At 38.2% G+C, this 15,598-nt stretch overlaps 1 pseudogene; it reads right to left on the bottom strand.

Moving 5' to 3' along the window:
* Positions 1 to 1,712: 1,712 nt before the first annotated feature.
* On the bottom strand, positions 1,713 to 3,144 carry LOC144222527 (RNA-binding protein 4 pseudogene; annotated as a pseudogene).
* Between the last annotated feature and the right edge of the window lie 12,454 nt (positions 3,145 to 15,598).

Raw genomic sequence — 15,598 nt, 5'->3', positions numbered from 1 at the left:
TATCTGAATTTCTTTGACAGCCATTATTATCTACCAGAAAGAACCTAAGCATTACGCAACAGTGCCAGTTAGGTTTAGGTCAGTCCACAGCAGACAGTATCACCTGACACATTCTCCGCTTTTATAAGAAGAATGAGAATGGCCTGAATAAGCAAATTGGAAATGGTGGCTGGATTGACTTAAGAAATATATAGGAGACAGACTCAATAGACTATGATAATGATCAATAAAATGAAATGTCTGAGGGAGAAGGAAGGGGGAAAATCATATCTCATTTTCTATCTCTGGCAAACTGGTTTCAGGAAATTTCCAGTCACTGAGACAGAACACAAAAGTAGAAAAGCAGGTGTAGGAAAAGATGGTGTGTTCAGTTTTGTAAATGTTGAGTGTGAAGTGCCTGAAATATTCAAGCAGAGTTAGCTAACAGTCAACTAGACATGCATATCTGGAGCCATACGGGGTCTGGGCCATGAATAAGCTAAGAGACCCAGCCTTATGAGGTAAAGGAAACAGAACAGCAGATAGCCTCAATTCTAGCAGTCACCCAGGTAATGAACGGTGTTACTTCTCAGTCCCAGATTTCCCCTATGTGGTAATATTTACTGGGAGAATACGGGATATTATTCTGAGGTAACACCAGTATGCAACTATACATTATTGGTACTGGTTAAAAATACATTTTGTGAGAAACAATAGGTATGCAGTCTCTAGAAGCTCCAGTGCTCTGAGTCAGTTTAACAAATTTTTACATGATCCAAAGGCTTCTTCCTGAAGACTTCTCTCAACATTGAGCTAATTATACCTTGAATTTCTTTACTTCTCACAGTTATTTATTTCACTTAAGTGGGGCACTTTCTTTTCTTCAGTATACATTATTGGTATAAAGGATAGTCTCTATTTCAAAGGGAATCCAGAATATGGTGAGTATACAGGGGAGCCTTGCTTGCAAACTCCTACATTTTGTCTCATCTCTTTTTTATGGTCAAAGTAATATAAATATTCCTTCCATATATTCCTATTTGTTTCTCTGTGAGATCTCGATAATATGTTTATTTCTTTAAATGCACTGACTTCAGATATTTTATTTCTCCTCACTATCTCTGATACACTTCCCTTATTTTACATAATAAATTATACCTTCAGATCAGTATTACTTCCTCAACAGAGTTTGCTCAGGGAGAGGTCATGAAGAGTCAGAAGAGAAAAAGTCTATGGATAAGAGTTAAATCCAATAGGCAAACAAATACACAAGACAAAACAAACCAGGGTCTAAAAGCACCAAAAAGAGGAACTCCTAGAAGAGATGGAGAAGTGGCTGGGCCATTGGAAAAGTTCCAGGGGAGCATGGATTTAAGATGACAAGAGATTAGAGCCTGTTTTATTTTATTTTAAAAAATTAAGTTTATGTATCTAGTTTTGAGAGACAGAGAGCAGGGGAGGGGCAGCGAGAGGGAGAGAGATTGAATGTCAAGTTCCACATGCACCGTCAGCACAGAGCCCCCTGTAGGGCTCCAACTCACAAACCATGAGATCCTGACCTGAGCTGAAACCAAGAGTAGGATGTTAAACCGACTGAGCGGCCCAGGCACCCAAGAAGAGCCAAGGAAGGAAGGAGTGGTCAGCAATACCACCTGCTTCCAGAAGAGATAAACATCTGTTTTCATTAGCATCATTTTTTTTTAAGTTGGAAAACCATTTATTTCACTGGAAAAAAAAAAGTGATCCAACTCTATGTGTCTACCCGCCACAAGCCTTTGGGCCAAAAAGACTCAGGAGCAGTGACATGCTCACAAAGGTCATTCCCAAGTCCAACACCCACTGGAAGCAGGAGGCAGGGAGACAGCACACCCCCCACCACAGTTTCTGCACACAATGAGGCCTGCTGGGAGAACAGAACATAAATGGGAAACTACAGAAGTTTTGAAGAACAGGAAGAACAGGAAAATGGGCAGGAAAGAGGAAAGGAAGAACTCCTCTGAACTTAGCAAGGCAAATTAAGGTCCACAATTTCTGAGGGACTGAACGTACCGAGCCGAAAACGTCCCAGAGATGGGGTACCACGAAGGGTGTATTCTCATGCACAATCGCAGCTCGGAATTTCAGCCCACACACATCCCACCTCAAGCTTTAAAAGGCTGAATACCGCGCCCGATCCGCATACTGCTCCCGCTCATACCCGGCCATGTCGTACAAGGAATTCCGCGCAGCCGCCGAGGCTTGGGACAACTCACTCTCATGCCCGTAACCGTAGCCCTCTCCAACAGTGGGGCCTGGGGCTGTAGCGCGACGCAGGGGGGTCCGATCCCGCCCGTAATATGAAGTCGAAGCTGCAGTAACAGCAGCAGCGGCAGCTGTAGCAGCAGCAGCCCCTGAGGTCGGCAACAGGTGTCTATCATAGGGATCGAGAGAGGTGGAGGTGAGGTGACTGGCCATGGCTGTGTTCTGGACTTGTGGCAGCTGGGACAGGGTCTCCTCTGCGTAATTATAGGCAGAGGCAGCTGCAGCGGCAGCGCTTGTAGTAGGCATCGGGCGCTCCGTACGCGTCGTTGTAATACAATGAATCCCCATAGCTCATGGTGTAAGGTGTACGCACTGCTCCATATTGCTCATTATATTGCTCGGTAAAGTCTGCCACTCGGCCCGAACGATCTATCGGACACTCTTTGGACCAGTGCCCCTCTTTCCCGCACCCATAGCAGCCGCGCTGGTCTCCCATCCCGGGCGCAGTCCTAAGCCGGCTCGTGGACAACTGCACGTGCATTCGTTTGCCTTGAAATTCTGTGTTGTCAAGGCCCCTGATGGCCTCCACTGCATCCTCCGCCCGTTCCATGTGTATGAAGCCATAATCTTTCACGACGTCACACTCGATGACCGGACCATGCTCCTCAAACTTGGCCCGAAGCTCTTTGTTGGTACACGTGGAACTGATGTTACCCACGTGCAACTTGGTGGAGGTTTTTGCTCTTGTTCTTGCTGGCTTCCACGTTGATGTTCACCCCATGCAGCTTGTAGTGGTGCAGGCTGCGTATGGCATCCTCGGCCGCTGTCTTGTCCTATGTGCACAAAGCCGTAGTTCTTAATGATGTCACATTCCAGCACCTTCCCATACTGCTCGAAGAGGGAGAAGACCAAATAGACGTTCATTCTGGAAATGAGAATTGGGTCCCAATTCTGGTTCCGAGATGGAACCCAGGCAGTCCAGACATCTGCTTAATGATTCCTCCCAGGATCATTAAGGATCATCAAGTATTTATTACTTACATCCATCTCTCAACAGGGTCCACAGCACACTAAGCTGAACCCCAGTTAGTGTTGGTGTGTGTGTGTGTGTGTGTGTGTGTGTGTGTGTTTGAGCAATATCAGAGAGGAGTGTGGAAATAAGTCAGAAAGCAGTTGGCTGGGGAGTTAGTAAGAGTAGAGAAAATGGAGAAAATGAGTGAAAACAATTCTTAAAATGTTAGGCTCAGCTGGGAAAGAGGGTTAAAACCATTGTTAAAAGGGCCCAAAGTATTGATGTTGATTTTCTTTTTGTGTAGAAGAAATGTGCTTAAATTCTACTTTATTAATTCAAATCAGAAGAAGGATGCAGAGAGGAAAAAAGATGAACAAAAAGGGCATAGGGTGAATAATCAATTGATCAAATTATCTGAGAAGGTAGGAAGTTGGGTGGCAGAGAGTAGGCTGAGAGATCAGCAGTATGGAGGAGAGAGACTCTTCCCACCATCTCACAATAAAGGGAGAGACTGATAAAGCTGAATGACAAAGATTTTGAGTGCTTATAATGTGCCAACCATATTTCTAAATGCTTCTCATGTACTAGGTCAGTGATTCCCAAACTGTGGTTTCTGATGCTGTGCTGCAATATCAACATCCCCTAGGAAATTGTTAGAAATGCAAATTCTGGAGTTTGATCCTACTTCTACTGGATTACAAACTCTGGGAATGGGAGCTCCATTTGTGTTACAATGAGCCTTCTGAGTGATTCTGATACTTGTTCAAGTTTGGGAACCACTACAAAAAATATAAACTAGATCACTTAACAGTACAATTTCTTTTTAATTATTTAAAAATTTACATCCAAGTTAGTTAGCATATAGTGCAGCAATGATTTCAAGAGAGATTCCTAATGCCCCTTACCCATTTAGCCCATCACCCCTCCCACAACCCCTCCAGTAACCCTCTGTTTGTTCTCCATTTTAAGTCTCTTATGTTTTTATATTATTTTTGCTTCCCTTCTGTTATGTTCATCTGTTCTGTTTCTTAAAGTCCTCATATGAGTGAAGTCATATGATATTTGTCTTTCTCTGACTGACTAATTTTGCTTAGCATAATACCCTCTGATTCCATCTACATAATTGCAAAGGCAAGATTTCATTCTTTTTGATTGCCAAGTAATACTCCATTTTGTGTGTGTGTGTGTGTGTGTGTGTATACTACATCTTCTTTATCCATTCATCCATTGATAGAAATTTGAAAGGCAAGATTTCATTCTTTTTGATTGCCAAGTAATACTCCATTGTGTGTGTGTGTGTGTGTGTGTGTGTGTGTGTGTGTGTGTATACTACATCTTTATCCATTCATCCATTGATAGAAATTTGGGTTCTTTCCATGCTTTGGCTATTGTTGATAGTGCTGCTATAAACATTGGGGTGCATGTGCCCCTTCAAAACAGCATACCTGTATCTTTTGGATAAATAGTAGTGCAATCACTAGGTCATTGGGTAGTTCTATTTTTAATTTTTTGAGGTACCTCTATGCTGTTTTTCAGAGTAGCTGCATGAGTTTGTATTCCCACCAACAGTGCAAAAGAGATCCTCTTTTTCCACATCCTCGCCAACATCTGTTGTTGCCTAAGTTGTTAATGTTTAACCATCTGACAGGTATGAGGTGGTAGGTGGTATCTCATTGTGATTTTGATTTGCATTTCCCTGATGATGAGTGATGTTGAGCATTTTTTCATGTGTCGGTTTGCCATCTGGATGTCTTCTTTGGAGAACTGTCTATTCATGTCTCTTGCCCATTTCGTCACTGGAGTATTTGTTTTTTGGGTGTTGAATTTTATAAGTTCTTTATAGATTTTGGATACTAACCCTTTATATGATATGTCATTTGCAAGTATCTTCTCCCATTCCATCAGTTGCCTTTTAGTTTTGCTGATTGTTCCCTTCTCTGTGCAGAAGCTTTTTATTTTGATGAGGTCCCAATAGTTCATTTTTGCTTTTGTTTCCCTCACCTTTGGAGATGTGTTGAGTAAGAAGTTGCTGCAGCCAAAGTCAAAGGGGTTTTTGCCTGCTTTCTCCTTGAGGATTTTTACGGCTTCCTGTCTTACATTTAGGTCTTTCATCCATTTTGAGTTTATTTTTGTGTAACGTGTAAGAAAATGATCCAGGTTCATTTTTCTTCTTGTCTCTGTCTAGTTTTCCCAGCACCACTTGCTGGAGAGACTTCCATTGGGTATTCTTTCCTGCTTTGTCAAAGATTAGTTGGCCATGTGTTCGTGGATCCATTTCTGGGTTCTCTATTCTGTTCCATTGATCTGAGTGTCTGTTTTTGTGCCAGTACCATACTGTCTTGATGATTACAGTTTTGTAATACAGCTTGAAGTCAGGGATTGTGATGCCTCCTGCTTTGGTTTTCGAATGAAACTGATGAAATGAATCGATTTCTGTACATCGATTTTATATCCTGCCACTTTGCTGAATTCATGGATCAGTTCCAGTAGTTTTTTAGTGGAATCTTTTGGGTTTTCCATATAGAATATCCTGCCATCTGCAAAGAATGAAAGTTTGATCTCCTCCTGGCCCGTTTGGATCCCTTTTCTTTCTTTGTGTTGTCTGATTGCTGAGGCTAAGACTTCCAATAACAGTACAATTTCTTTTTAATGTTAGATTTTAGGATTATGTCCATTTCACAGTCAAAAAAGCTGAAGCAGAGAAAGGTTAAGTAATTTTCAGGAATTCGCCAGGTATCTAGATCCAAATCCCATACTTTTAAGTCTTACCTTATGCTGTCTCTAGGAATTGCTTGCAGAATTGGGGCTGGGATGTTGAACAACTTTCTGTTCAGTGATTTCATGATTTGCTCTTGATTCCGCTCTGCTCAAGAAGTAGAATCACTTCCTGAGATTGAGAGAGGCAAATGGTGGGATAAGTATAACGTGTTAAAGGCTGAACATGGTTTTTGTAGAACAATGGATAAATACTCTAGTGAAGCAAAATGAAGAATTGCTGTTTAGCAGTGGGCCAATAAATGTTAAGAATTAATAAACTATTAACATGATAGATATTAAGAGATAATTATATCCATACATTTACAAAGGCAACAATCTGGGTGGTTTTTGGTTTCCTCCAGTATTTTCTAGGGGCAAAGAAGTGGAACAGATTTTTTTCATGATTGAATGTTCCCTAGGAAGATGTCACAGAAAGATAGGGAAGCAGGAAAGTTAAAAAAATTGGCAAGAAAATAGTTATAATTATGGAGAATGCTATATAAGTCGGATAAAAAAGGGAATGAAATCAGAAAGGAGATGACAGGGGAAAAAATGGGGAGTCAATGTACATGGATACTAACTCTGTGCTTTAAGCAAGACAACATTAAGAAGTATATGAAATAAGAAGCCAGAGTATAAGTTCTCAGTACAGTAAAAATAGAATTGAACATTCCCCTTGAAGTAAGTTCTTTTCTTGCCTTCCATGGCACTTTATTCTCCCCCCCCCCCACCTCCCTTATCTGTGTAGTCACTCCTCATTCTCCTTTACAAGCTCATCTTCCTTTTCTTAACATTTGAATTTTGAATGTTGAGATTTCATAAGGCTCTGTCCTAGGTTTTGTCTTCTCCTGATTCACTTCTCAATGTGATATTATCCACATTTGTGATTTCAGTTTTAGATAACTCCAAAGGCTAGATCTCTAGTCCAAACTTTGCCTTTGAACTTTAGATCCACATACCCAACAGTTTCTTTCCTTCAAAACCACCACATGAATGTCTCAAAGATACCTGAAACTCAACACAAGAAAAAAAGAACATATCTTTTTTGCCCACTCAATTTGGTCTTCTTCCAAAGTTTCCAACTTCACTGAGTGGCACCATCATCCATATAGTTGTGCAGGACAGAAGTCTATGAGGTGTCCTTAATACCCTCCCTTCTTCATATACAATGCATGGGCAAGTTGAGCTGATTTTTTGATTATCTCCTAAATATTTACCAAATTTGTTCTTTTATCCTCCTACTATTTCCTGATCTCTGTTGCTGTTAGCTCCTATGTGAAGTACTGACCATTCTTCAGAGACCTATCTCCCACACGTATCTATTTTATAGACTGGAAAAAATAATCTTTAAATATGCATATCTCAAGTCTCTTCTTGGCCTCTTAGGATAAAGGAAAGAGTCCTTCATATGACTACTCTAGTATTTTTCAAACGAGGCATGTGACACATTACTGGGTCAGAAAAAAGGATAACTTTTTCAATTACTTTTATATTTAGATATATTTAGATGTGTATGTGTACCGGTTCATGATGTAAAATGGGCTTCTTACTGTGGGTCATAGTCACAAAAAGTGAAAAGCCACTGAGCTGGTCAGTTTGATCTTTCATCTCTTACTCATTCCAGCTACACTGGTCATCTTTCAATTCTCATAGCAGGGTCTTTTTACATTCTCCAAGCTAGGAACTCCAACATGTATGTTGCCATCTTTGGCTAGTTGAATTTAACTTATCTGAAGCCCTGAGGTCAGCCATGACTTTAGTAGGATAGCCTTCATCAGGGTTAGATGTAGTCAAAACTTCCTGTAGGATACATAAAAGCATGGTCAACAGTTTTGTAATATTTATCACAATGCAGCTTATATATGTGTGTGTTATTATTTGATAAATACCTACTTTCTGAAACTAGAATTTTTTCATTTATTCATTAAATATTTATTGTTTACATTACATAACAGTTTTTCTTTAAGATATTAGTGACCAGCAATGAATGGCATAGGGTGGGCCACTTGTTCTCATGGGACTTAACATTGTAGCTTAGGGATCTGAACAACTATACAAAGAAATGAATGAACATTGTATATTCTGATGGTGATTTGCTTAGCAAAATCAATAAGGCAAGGTTAATATAACAGACTGATGATGCACTACCTTTGATATAGTGACCACTGAGATGTCTTTGAAGAGACGACATTTGAGTTGAGAACTAAATGATGAGGATAGACCAGGCATATGGATATCTGTGTGGACAGAATATAGGTGTGTGTTTGCTCATCAATGAACATGTTAATGCCTGGTATATAGTATCATTGGCATTAAAATGCTTGGTAAATTAAAAAAAAATAGATGGATGAATGAATGACTTGGAAGAATTATGGTCCCTAAAAACAAGAATGAAAATTATTTTATGATTATGAACTTGAAGACATTGCAATAAGAAGAAGTAAGTACATATTCAAATGATGGGGTAGATAAGAATGTTTTTCATCTTTCCAAGGAAGTATATAGAATTATTACTCTTTAAAAATATTCAACAAAACAAATGCAATCTGCTTTTCTTTTTAATGCCCATAAAATAGTAATTTGACAAGACAATGTTTTCATTTTGTAAAGTTATTTGTTAGTTATATATTTGGCTTAGAGATAGAATTACATAATAAGATGGGAAGTAGATCAGAAATTAACATTTTATAAGTCATTTTCTGACAGGATTATACTTTCATATGAAACAATATAGTCTTTGATAGAGAAATGATGATAAGAACAGATGGTACCAATCTAAGATCAACCCTAAAGCCTCTTTTAGATTACTAAAATGATAGTTCAAAAAACAACTTGAATGACTCTCTAGCCCTGTAAGTATTTTTTTGAATGTCCTTCAGATGGAAAACATTACCAACACACTAATTACAAAGTTAAAAACTAATTACACATTTCCTGTATGTTTACTTCTCATACAAATATACCTAGGTTTACCAACCTGTTTCTTTTCAGAGAAAAGTTCTGAGCAGGAATTCTAGGATTGTTTGAGTGTTTGTTTATTTTCTTCCCTCAAAGCAGTATGGGGTGGAGGGGGGATTGAATCTATCGAGGGATCAATTTTATTAGGCTTCAGAAAGCTCATTCAGTGAATGGTTCATATTAATCATATCTTCAAATGTGAGACTAGTAACTCATTCACTGTTAGTTTCCTCTCTGGAAATGAGGACACAGTAGTTTGCCAAGAGCTGTACTCTGATTACCTGACAAAGTAATACATGATGAGAGTATATAGGTTAATTATATATGTAAACTTGGTTGCTGTAGAAATAATTTGGGGGATTCCATTCTGCGATTGTGCATTACTATTTTCTCACTTTAGAAATGAGAAATGGAAACCTATGCCTGTTTTTCTCAATGAATTTCTCTCAATTCCCAATGGTCTTCTACTTCCATTGCATGGATGAAAACCCAGAAGTGGATGGTGATTAAAATGTTATCAGAAATGAAAGAAAAGGTAACACAGTAAGAAAGTAGAGTGGCTCAAAGTTAAGACTAGTGAGAAAGACCAGAGTTCAGATCATAAGGAGCCTAAGTATATTCCACCTTTTTTCTAAGAGAAAGGGGAAGCCACAGAGGTGTTCAGATAAGGCTACAGGTGATATGGTTTGGTTCACACTTAAAAATGTCCACAAAGCTACAGTGTATAGAATAATGTAATGGTGATAACAGGACAATTAGGAGGGTATCACTCTATTAGCTTCCCAGTAAGAGGCAACAGTCACTTAACCCAGGGGCAGCAATGTTCACTCAAGAGAAATGGACAGACTTGAGAGTTTTTTTTAGAAGGTAACTGAATCTACTTAGAAAGAGAAGGACAAGTATCAAGGATAATTCCAAGTTTGCTTTGAACTGAATGTGTCCCCCCTTCCTGTGTTGAAGTCCTAATCTCTGATGGGACAATATTAGAAGATGGGATCTTTGGAAGGTAATTAGGTCCTAAGGATAGAGCCTTGTGAATAAGATTAATGCCCTTATAAGAAAAGGCACTAAATAGATGTTCTCTGTTTTCATCATGTGAGGATATAGCAAGAAAGTAATCATCTTCAAATCAGGAAGTGGGTCCTCATCACACCATAAGTCTGTCAGCCTCAAGAATTGTTAGAAATAAATTGTTGTTTAAGCTACCCAGTCTAGGGTATTATTACGGCAGCCTGAACTGACAGCCTGACAAAGTTTCTCACTAAGATAGATAGTTTTTTTAAGTTTATTTATTTATTTTGAGAGAGAAGGAGAGAGAGACAGAGAGAGAGAGAGAGAGAACACAAATGGGGGAGAGGCAGAGAGAGAGGGAGAATCCCAAGCAGACTCTGGGCCATCAGCGTGGAGCCTAACATGGAGCTTGATTCTAGGAATGGTGAGAGATCATGGCCTGATCAGAAATCAAGAGTCAGAAGCGCAACTGACTGAGCCATCCAGGTGCCCCTAGTTGGATAATCTTTGAGGAAGACCAGCTTAGTGTGGCCAAAGCAGTAGTTCCATTTTGGAAATGAGGCAATTAAGATTGCTTGGAAGTTTCAGTTAAAGAACAAGTTATGGTTATATGTTGGTGTGAAGCTCAAATGTGACATCTGGACTGGAGATATAAATGTGAGAGATTTAATGGAATCCAAGGGTGGACAAAGTCACTTAGAGATTAAGGGTATAGATCAGGAAGAGCCAGAGATATAGGACAGCTATAAAGTCCTAATGTAGACACTTTTATATTTGTGTTAGAGATATTATTTTATATTTTTGAAAGTATAATATCAATAGAGGAAAAATTAATTCTTCATTTTTTTCCTGACCCAAAAGACATAATTGTTTGAAATGAGAAATGTAGATAACTATGTTACAATGAATAAATTACTTCCCAATCTATACGCTAATGTACTTTAGAAAATGACCTTTTCTAAAAATAATAAAAGTAGACTGACAAATTGAGGAAGTATTTTTAAGTTTTCTACCATGAGAGGATTGACCTAATTAAGGTGTGAAGAGACCAAATACATAAAAAAAGACTATTTAACAGTTCATTCTGCTACATTAATATATATTTTAAAAGTTACCAAGCAAAGGACAGAAGATCTGATTTTCTTCCCTTTTCAGAAGACTTTTGAAGTAAGATTTCAACTTGGACCGTGCTGGAAGGTCAAGGACTAATTTATGGAATAATATTAGTTCTTAGTGGAAAGGAACATGCTGAGTTGCCTTGAATTACAGCATGAGAAAGGCTAATTGGGTGTCTTCATATATCCTAGGTATGTGGGCGGCTAAGTCTTTTCGGAGTAAGAACATTATTATGCAAGAGAGATGTTGTTTGCATGACTACCATGGAAATGGAAACTTCCACCATAGTTGACCAATAGAAGCTAAAATACACAGAAGGTTGTTTTATTTTGTTTTTGCCCTGCCCAGTATGGTATTTCTGATGAATACTATGTTAGTGTAAGGTCTAAGCATTGTAATTACAGTCTAAGAATTAAAGCATTTTAGGCAATTGAGAATAGAACCTGAAGCAGGGCTCGAACCCAAGAACCATGAGATCATGACCTGAGCTGAAGTTGGCCGCTTAACTGACTGAGCCACTCAGGCACTCCCTTTTTTTATAAGGTAAAACCCAAAAAGATAAACTTGTCAGTGTATAAATGGGCAAACCTTTACATGTGCTCAAAATACAGTAATAAAACTGTGTTTCTTCTTAGTTTCTGCTGGATTAAAAAAAATAGGTCACAGTATTCCAAGGGAAGATGTGGGACTTTTGAAGTAGAGGGCTAGAAGTTGATTTGTTACTCTTAATTCAATACTCACTTTAAATAAAGTGAGGACAGAGAGACTTTGGGGAGTCTGGAGTGCTGTTGCATCTTCTGTTTCCTCAGTACTGTGGGCGAGAAAAGTCAAATACCTTCATCTTCATTCAAACCCAGGGAAAAACACTTCAAGGAAACCACTACACTGTTGACCTGTGTCCTTCAGTAATGATGAGATTAGGTACATGTGCTAGATCCATACCCCAGAAAGTCTAACATGAGAGACAGGTAGGCTGGTGGCTGAAAGGCAAGAATAGATGGCTCCTCTGACCCTTCAATTTTAAAAATACACAAAGACAATATGGATGCTTTCTATGGAGCAAGAAGAGTGAGGGGGCTAGCTTAGAACAGCATAGGACTGGATCCAAGAGGGCTTCTTGGAAGGTGGATGAGGATGAGAACCAAACAGAGAAAATCTGTGTGGAATTATAGAAGAATCTGGGGTTGACTGGAGGAGGCACTGTCAGCCTTGCGAGACTACAGGGGAGATTTTCGATGCCCAGGAGTCTCTAAGGAGCCCCAAGTCTGACTTGAATATCTGCTGTGATCAGATGAGAGCAATACAGTGACAGAATACAACAAAGCCAGTCAAGCCAGACCTCTCCTATACCTTCTCTCTCATTGTCTGCTTCAACTGGGAAAAGTGAGAAAACCCCAGGGAGCAGGTGCTCAATCCCAGAACTGAGCTGGGGAAGAGGTTGATATAAGATAAATTTTCCCACCATCACCACTTTTATTCATCATTTTAATGGAGTTCTGGCCAAGACAATAAGACAAGAAAATGTAAAAACCATAAGGATTGAGAATGAAGAAATAAACCTGTCACTGTTCACTGATAGCATGATCATACTCAAAGAAAATACAAGAGAATCCAAGATAAACTGTGAAAATTACCTAGGGAATTTAGCAAAGTCAATGGATACAAGATCAATATGTGAAAGTATGTATTTTTACTAATGAAGTTATTCATTCAACAAATAGAGCATATTTTAGTAACTACCATGGGACTGACATATTGCTAGATACTAGGAAAAAAGATATAAATGAGACATTGTGAATATCACAATATTACTCTAGTGATAAGGTTTAATTTTTGTCCTAATACATGACTGAAATATAGCTTAGGGCCAAATTAATCTTTTTAAATTAATGATTAATGATTAACCAGTGAATCTTAATCTGCAGTTAAAATCAATATTCAGCCAAAGCTGAGACTAAAACAGAACATTACTATCAGAGAAAGAACCTCTTGGGTAAAAGATTAAATATGAAATGTTATACATAAGTCATGATTATTATAATTTCATATTTATAATAGAATCAATTTTAAAAGTTTGGCATTATAGTTCAGGAACTATTCCTTTGCACTGTCAACTGCTAGATTGCTCCTGGGGTCAATTTATTACACATTTGCGATACTGATAGAGGCTCACTTTCACTGCAGGTCATTGGAAGAGCAAGGAGAAAAGAGGGTAACTCATCTTTCTCTAACAGTTTCTTTTTTTCTTCATACGCTACACTTTTTTAATGTATGTATGTATATATAGTTGATACACAATGTTACATTGGTTTCAAATGTACAACATAATGATTTGACAGGTTTATACATTATGCTATGCTCATCACAAGGGTAGCTACCTGTCACCACTATACAAGGCTATGACAATATCATTGCCTATATTCCTATACTGTGCCTTTTATAATATATGAACATATTTTGTATTTCTATGTATATAAGCAATAAGTTAGGAGAGAATGAGGATTTCTCTAAAATGACACCATTCATGATAATATCAGAAAAGATCAAATATGGAACAATTAGTAAAACAAAAGACATGTAAGCTGTTTGTACTGAAATCCACAAATATTGTATAGAGAGATTAATAAATATACAAATGAATGGAAGGCAAATCATGTTCATGAGCTGAGAGACTCATTTTGTAAAGATGCCAGTCCTCTCTCTCAATTGAGGACTTTTTAATGGAAGTTGCTAAGCTGATTCTAAAATCTACATTGAAATGAAGAGAATAAGGGGAAGAAAAGCAATTTTGGAGGAAAAGCTAAAGAACTTAAATTTTCAGGAAAAGAAACTCTTATAAAACTATAATAATTAAGATCAAATGGTACAGAATGAATGAAACAGAATAGGAAACCCAGAAAAAGACCCATACTGAGTTGTAACTGGTTCACAACAATGGTGACAATGCAGCATTGTAGGTAAGGTGTGGCTTTTCAATGAATGATGCCGGGTGGGTTTTATGTCTCTTTGAAAAACAGTAATATTATCCCTGTATTAATTTGTCTGGGCTCCCATAACTAATTACCACAAACTGGGTGGCTTAAAACAGACATTTATTTGTTACATAGTTCAGGAGTTGAGAAGTCCAAAATCAAGGTGTTGGTTCCTTCTGAGTCTCTAAGAAAGTAACTGTCCCATGCCTCTCTCCTAACTTCTCATAATTGCCAGCAATCCTTGATTAGTAGACACAAAGCATTCCTATCTCTACCTCAGTCTTCATGGTGCTTTCTTTTTGTGTGTCTATATCATACTTTCTGTCTCTAATAGACTCTCTCATTTGATTTAGGGCCATCCCAACCCAGCATGATCTCATCTTAATCCTTTCCTTAATTATATCTGCACAGACTCTATCTCCAAATAAGGTCATGTTCTAAATTTCTAGGTAGATATGGATTGGGGGGACACTTTTCAAACCATTATGCCTCTTATCTCTCACTGGGCAAAATTCAATTCCTGATGAATTGTGGGTCTAGATGTGAAAGGTAAAAATGATACAAATTTTAGAAAAATTTTATAATTTTGTAATTTTAATAATTTTGGGTTAGGCATGATGGTTATGAATGGATTTAGAGTGAATCTTCAAAGATTCAAATTTTGGGGGCATCTGGGTTGCTCAGTTGGTTAAGCAGCTGACTTCAGCTCAGGTCATGATCTCCCGGTTCAAGGGTGCATGCCCTGCGTCGGGCTCTGTGCTGACAGTTCAGAACCTGGAGCCTGCTTCAAATTCTGTGTCTCCCTCCCTCTCTCTCTCTCTGTCCCTCCCCCACTTGCACTCCATTTCTCTCTCTCAAAAGTAAATAAACATTAAAAACATTTTTTAAATAAAAAAAATAAAAAGATTCAAATCTTGATTCCATTGTTTACTAGGATGTGACCCCTGTGCAAGCCTTGTTCCTCAGTTTCCCCATCTGAAATATTGATAGTATTAATGCCTACTTTCTAGGGTTGTTATGAAAACTGAAAGAATAAACCTGAGAAGTGCTTAGCATGCTGCATAGTAAGGGACACTGTTATTATAGTGGCTAAATGCTTTATAGAGATTTTGTCCAGGAGTAGGGTAAAATCCTGCCCCTTGGGGGGATTCGAATCAATAGGTAACTGACAGGAAAAACAATCATTTTTTAATTTTATTCTAATGAATCATACTTAACATACTGGTTACATGTACAAGATTATATGGAAATCATTGACATATTGTTTATGAAATTGAAACACTGAAAATAACTGAAACATTCAGCCGTGGGAGAGTGATTTTCTTTAAATTATGATAGGTACATTTTACTGTGTGCAGATATGGAAAAATTCCCACGACATATTGGAAAGGAAAAAAAGCTAAGGAACTCTGTATATGATTCAAATCTTGTCAAAAAAAATGGGCTATATATAAGTATATGTGTAAATGATGAGAATAAGTGATTAAAAGATACACGGCAAATTGCAAACAATGGGGAAGAGAATGGGGTTGAAGTGGAGTGGGAGCATGAA

The sequence above is a fragment of the Crocuta crocuta genome, unplaced genomic scaffold (genome assembly GCF_008692635.1).
Source record: "Crocuta crocuta isolate KB4526 unplaced genomic scaffold, BGI_CrCroc_1.0 scaffold749, whole genome shotgun sequence".
Lineage (NCBI taxonomy): Eukaryota > Metazoa > Chordata > Mammalia > Carnivora > Hyaenidae > Crocuta > Crocuta crocuta.
This window is presented reverse-complemented; position numbering and strand designations above follow the sequence as displayed.